A 6413-nucleotide genomic window follows, 5' to 3' on the forward strand; every position below is an offset into this window, starting at 1 on the left:
TATTGGGATCATTTCCTCTTAAGGTGAAGTCTTTAAAAACAGTGAACACCCAAACGCAGAGTCCTTTCTGTGCATAGGTTGAGAAGTTTTTATACTGAGGGTTAGCAGGAGTCTTGCATTATTAATATTCTTTCTTCTGAAAAACAATCTTGTGTGATAGGCACATAAATGACAAGGGCATTTCCTAACTGTGAATTTTAATTTCCAAATACAAAACCAGTGATATTTCAAAGTCATGCAGAAAAGATGCAATCCATAACATAGGTTAACTGGACATAGGGCAAATCATCCAAGGTAACTGAATTTTTACTTCTGCAATTGTTGTATATTTGCATGCTCCATATGTAATCAATAAGCATTCACAAGCTTAGTGATGTTTTTCGTAAATCTCCCCTTTACACTGTTTGTTCTGTCTCCTAAGGAACTCATTTAAAAAAAAATATAATTGAACAATATACTCAGATACTTATGCTAAAACCAAACAAACATTTTTACACCCTTACAAAGGTTTTCACACACTGGTTGATTTTCCTCCTTGAGACTAGGTCTTAGAAACATAGGTGTTGTAAAGTATTTGAACCATGATAGTGTGCCCCAGCCAAGCTATCTTTAGTTATTCTTATCAGAGCCCTCAGAGTGGGACCAGGCTGAAATTACCTCACTGGCTTCACCTGGCCTTTCCACCTTCAGCTGCAGCACATCAGCCCCAAGAGGGTTTTTAAGCTCCAGTCTGAGGATTGGAGGGGAGATAGGCTTATATCTACTCTTTGTCCTTTGCTGTCTTGTTGTTTGGATTTCCTGGACTAACTTGATTGTTGATCACTGGATGGGTTTTGTTGCTGTCATCATCTCAACGCTGCTTGCCTGGATCAGGAGCCCCACTTGTTAGAGCTCTCAGGAATTTATCAAGGACTGAAAGGTAAACTGTGCTTAATTGGAAAAGAATTGAGAAAGAAGAAGCTGAAAAACTAAATACCAAGGCAACAAGGAATAGATAAAAAGGACTGTGCTGCACTAGATTAAAACCAATCATCAGAGTGTGTGGAGCTCATGGACAAAATGGAGAAACCAATCAAGCAGTGTGAGATCTCATGCACAGCAGTTGCAAAATGTATGTGTACTGTATTATGTAAAAGTTGTAAAATGTATAAGTAGAGTATCATGTAAAGGTTGTAAGATATATAGGCAGAGTAATATGTATAAGTAGCATAAGAGAAGGTAGAATGTATAACTAAGGAAAGTGCATAAGTAGGGTATGATGTCAAAGTTGTGAGATGTGTGAGTGGGGTACAATTTAAACAATAAGAAGCTTCTGTGAAATCATATTGATTCATTGATCAGAAGGCATGAGTTCCTGCACACAGGTGTGTGAACTGACATATATAAGTAACTAGGGCAAACACCAAACCCCAGCTGAAATGCAGAGTAGATTTATTTCATTACCTTACTGACAATGCTGGGTGGCAGAGACTCACAGGGACCAGGCTGAACTAGGCTTAGTTCATCCTATCACTGCCGGCCCAAGATACCAATTGCACCTGTAGTTTGTCACAAGGCTGTGCTTTTAAGCTCTCTCTCTCTCCACCAGCAGGAAGCTCAAGCATGTCCATGTGAGTATGCTATTTCTACAGAGGAATTCTATTTCTCAAAACAGATAGAGGATGAACAACAGTAAGCATAGTAAAGGGAGTTTTCGCACACCAACATTCCTAGCATTCTCAGCTGCAAGGTCACTTTGAGCAAAACCATTTATTCCTCACCAAATCTTCTAGTTTGAACCCTTTCCTCTCAACAAAAGGTATTAAGATAAAATGAGTATGTCTTGTCTTAGTCTTGAAGAATAATAATGTCAGTTTTCTTGAGGACTTTTTAAAATTTCAGATTCAAGAAAAGAGAGGGGTTTTTTCCTAAGAAGAAATTATTTAGGCAGTGTGAACCTACACGCTCTGACTGGAGTAGGGGAAACTTGAATTGTCCTTCTTTAGATTTAGCATGGGAAAGACACGGACATTTTTCTGGGGTATCAAATTCTCTTTACTTACCTTCCCATTAATTTATACTAAGGAAGGGAAACATTTCAAGGGTGAAGCCATCAAGGTAGTCAGGCTTCCCTCCACTTCCAAGAGAAAGCCAAAAGAGGGAGGCAGTTGAAGGAGTAAAGGGAACTGCTGGAAAACTGTCCTAGGACACAGCATGTCAGGACACCTGGTTTCTTGAATCTGTGGTTTCCTCTTTGCAGACAGGCTTTTCTTTTTGGTGTCTCTTTCTTACTCTCCTATCTAGTTTCTCCACAGTAAACACCCCCTTCTGTCTCCCTGTGATCACTTTAATCTTTTCTCTTCCTCCTCCTATCAGTATTATAGTTTTTTATCCTTTCTCATGGTTTTCTTTTAACCCAAGTCCTTCATAGTTACAAGATAAATCCAGAACACAAACTTTGTCCCACAGAGACTATTAGTCCTGCTTTATGTTTTGATTCAACCTGAGTTTCTGATTTCGTTTTGTGTCCACTTTTCTCTTACTATACAATTTTGACAGTGCTTATTTGTGCATCTAACTCTCTAAAATATTTTTCCAATTCTCTCTTCCTGCTAAAAGGGATGCAGATGAAGTGGATCAATGCTAAAGAGTTGTGATAGTATCTCAGCATCCTTAGAGATGCATTTTCTTTCTCAGACATAAAGCAGAACTATAGAAACTTTTTTTTCATAACTTGATTAAATATCAAGTTACAATATGAACCACACAGTGATTTTTACTAGGAGGCATTTACCACACAAGCATTTAGAGATAAGTACAGTCAACCACAAACCAGGTTTTAAGTTTTAAATAGAACCTAGGTCCACCTAAAAGCATATTTTTGCCTGTGATTTTCAAAGAGAAAGTATATCAGGTGTTTTCTGTTCTGATTTCCAAGCAATACGCTGCTTGGGATCAACCTTTGTCTCATTACTGGCAAGTTTAGAAATTGTGAGAACTTGACCTTCCATAGGTTCTTGCAGACTTATCAAGTTGCTTCAGAAAACATGCATATTCTCCCCTACTCCAAAGCCAGATTTCAAAAGCAAAATGAGGTGTAAAATTAAGGAGAGCAAATGAGCAATCAAGCAGGAAAAATGACTGGTGTGCAAAAGTACACACAAGTGTTTACAATAATTGTTTTCAAATCAGACAAAGTTTGTATTTAACTGATTGGCTGAATTTGCAAGTATTTCCCACACCATTACATGACTTTTTTGGCTGTCAAAAAACAACAAAACCTTCCTGATCTGTAAAGCAGCCCATGGAGATGAAAAATAAGAAGTTTGCACCAATGTGCAGGGCATATGGTTGAAAATCAGCAGTTCCTATGGATAACATTTTATAGTGGGTGGTAAAGCAGTGAGAGAATGCTGTCAATTAATAAGGAATTTTTAGATTAGGCCTTTCTGCAACCCCTAGTCCAGCAGGCAGTAGAATGTTACCTAAAAATGAGAGCTAAAAAAAATTAAATACTTTGAAAGGAATTCAGCTCCCACTTAATTATCTAAGAGTAAATTCTTACTCTCTCAATACCACAAACTCCTTTCATTTCAAAATTCAAAAATCACCAATAATTATACAAAAAATCTTGGGTTTACATATTAGATTTGCTAATTTAATAACCAGTTATGAAAGTGCCGTTTTCTGCTTTGCTGTATTTCATGTTTTTACAATGTGTTTTTCAGGCAACTTTATAATGTCTACATTCTATGTATATACTAAATAATCCACACTAATTTTACATAAGTTTAATTTCAACCTTTAGTCTTTAGCTTTGTCTTAAATAGTAGAACAATATGAATAATAAAAAAACAAATAGATTTTTCTCCCAGCCTATGATGAAATACCCAAATAATGGAATGCAGTGGTATGGCATACCTATATTATGCTTTACGCAATACAATTGCAGTTTAGGATTGTATCTTCTCTAAAATTCCCTTTCCTCTAGGCTTAAGATAGACTTATTAATATATTTATATAGAGATTGTGCATGTGTGAGACTTAATTAGAAAATAAGTTGGTTCTGACTGAATAAATTGCAAGACTAAATCCAACTTTGGATACAGAACAGTGCAAGTTATATTAAAAAGTCATTCTATTTGGATGTTGGAGCAAGACACTGTGGCTAAAAGGCAATTGGATTAAATAAACTTTGAGATTACAAGACTTTAAGCAGAATTTAGTGAGTATTAGCATGTGCATTTTATTATAAGCGTCTCCTCTCTTTTTTCTTTTTTAGTCACTTTTGATGTCAATGAAATAAGACACATAAAAGACTCCTACACCAATTTCCACCATTGCACTTTGGCTCTGCTCAAGCTCATAAAATTGTTCTCCAGTGTCTCAAACACTGCTGAATCAAAGCTGAAGCCATCATGTGGGCTACAATAAACTCTTTGTTCTAACTTGTTTTCATCAATGATATTTTGTTTCCTACATCTGTGTGTCACAGAAAATATGCAGCTGTCTTGTACAGAGTTCCAAGTATTACTAATCTGAATGGTTAGCACTGTCTTCAAGGCATCATAAGAACAATCAGTGAAGCCCAGGGAATTCTTTCTTTTATAAACAAGTGTTTAATGCTTCAAGACTACTGAATGAGGCTGTGTAGGGCTATGAATAATTGTACCTGGGGGCTTATGCAATTTTAAAGACTGAGAAATGTGTATACTATCACAATATCTTCTATCTTCCGATACCTCTCAGCTATACTGCAAGCCTTTCATGAATATTCTACAGAGCACATCTTGTTTTCTATTGCTCTGTGTGAAATCTTTTGTTTTGATTCTCTGTGCTTCCTTTCGTGCTGATAAAGTGTAATGAGTGCATAAAATACTTCCCAAGTGACTTACATAATATGCCCAATGCCAGTGAGGCTCTGAGCAAGTGCATCCCTTCTGCTGAATGCAAAAAGGAAGGTATCAGTAACAGCATTATAAACCACGTTTTAACAAAAATAATATAATCACAACGCATCAACCTAGCAGGAATTGCAAATAAATCATTTGACTTGGGAACTCAGAGCCATGCATGGAAGATTAAATTTATTTTTGCTGTTGTTTTTCTGTCTTTTTATTCATTATGTATCATCAAAATTACATGCAACATCTCAGTCATATTTCTGGTGTATGTCTGCCAAACCTTTTTTCAGCAGATTCTTAAGACTTCACCTAGATAAGAATTTCTATGGAAGGAAAGTATTTACCTGAGCAAAATCTTCTGCAGTTGCTCTTAGACTCATTGCAGATGTCCTTAGAGACATATTTCATTACCTGAGATCATTTGAGGTGAAACTACAGATTTGTGAGCAGACATGAAAAACATCACCCAATATGCCTACAAGCCCACTGTAGATACTGGCCCCAGCAACCTCTAAGACACATTATGTCAGTACCTTGCCTAGTTTATTTATGATAACTTCCATTGACACTACTGGATCAGATTTGGTCAAATAACTTCTAATGTACATGCAGGTATCACTTGTGGGGGGGCTTCTGTAAATGTGTATGTTCTGGGTTCCTCTTAAAAATTCAGTTGTTTCACTCCAGCCTGTTTTTTGTACGTGCATATGTGAAATTTTTTTTGAATTACATATTATAACATACCTTAGGCAACATTCAATACCAAGGGCAATGAAAATAGTGACAGGACTGGAGTTGAGTAGTGTCTAAGGGAGCTGGGGATGTTTAGCCTGAAAAAAAAAGAGGTTCAGTGGCACCCTTATCCTTCTCTACCACTGCCTGAAAGGAGGTTGTAGAGAGCTGGGTGCCAGTCCCTTTTCCCACGTAACAAATGACAAGACCACAGGAAATGGCCTCAAATTGTCACAGGGAAGGTTTAGATTAGGTATTAGGGAAAATTTCTTCACTGAAAAGGTGGTCAGGCATTGGACAAAGACTCCCAGGGAATAACCATTCCTGCAAGTATTGAAAAATGTGTAGAAGTGGCACTTGGGGATATGGTTTGATGGTGAAGATGGCAGTGTTAAACTAATGGTTAGCTTTGATGATCTAAGAGGTCTTTTCCAACCTTAATGATTCTGTGATTCTATGATTCTGTGCTGTTACTGCTGGGGACAGTCAATGCTACTGTAATGAGTAAATGGAGCTACTCTGATTTATAAAAGATCCAGTTATTGTCAATTTGTTGGCTGTAGTCAAAATGTGGAAGTCCCTTTAAAACAATATTAACCTAAATAAGAACAGATATGTAGCCTAAATTATTCCTTGTCTAACTGACTAAGACTCAAGAGGTAAGAAATCTATATCTAGAAACTCAGCAGAAGCTTTAACTAAAAGCTGAAACAACCATTATCTTCATATGGAAAACTAAATCTTAAGATTCTACACCTGTTTGGTTTTCTTTAACTTATATACTGCTGTCCATGCATG

General features: G+C 36.8%; 1 long non-coding RNA gene across 1 annotated transcript; it reads left to right on the forward strand.

Annotated features, from left to right (window-relative positions):
• The first annotated feature begins 718 nt into the window (after nucleotides 1-718).
• Nucleotides 719-4432, forward strand: LOC138109808 (uncharacterized). Its single transcript, XR_011150714.1, has 2 exons — nucleotides 719-1111; nucleotides 4262-4432. It is a non-coding gene; the product is annotated as an uncharacterized lncRNA (long non-coding RNA).
• Nucleotides 4433-6413: the final 1981 nt, after the last annotated feature.

Source organism: Aphelocoma coerulescens, chromosome 4 (assembly GCF_041296385.1).
Source record: "Aphelocoma coerulescens isolate FSJ_1873_10779 chromosome 4, UR_Acoe_1.0, whole genome shotgun sequence".
NCBI lineage: Eukaryota > Metazoa > Chordata > Aves > Passeriformes > Corvidae > Aphelocoma > Aphelocoma coerulescens.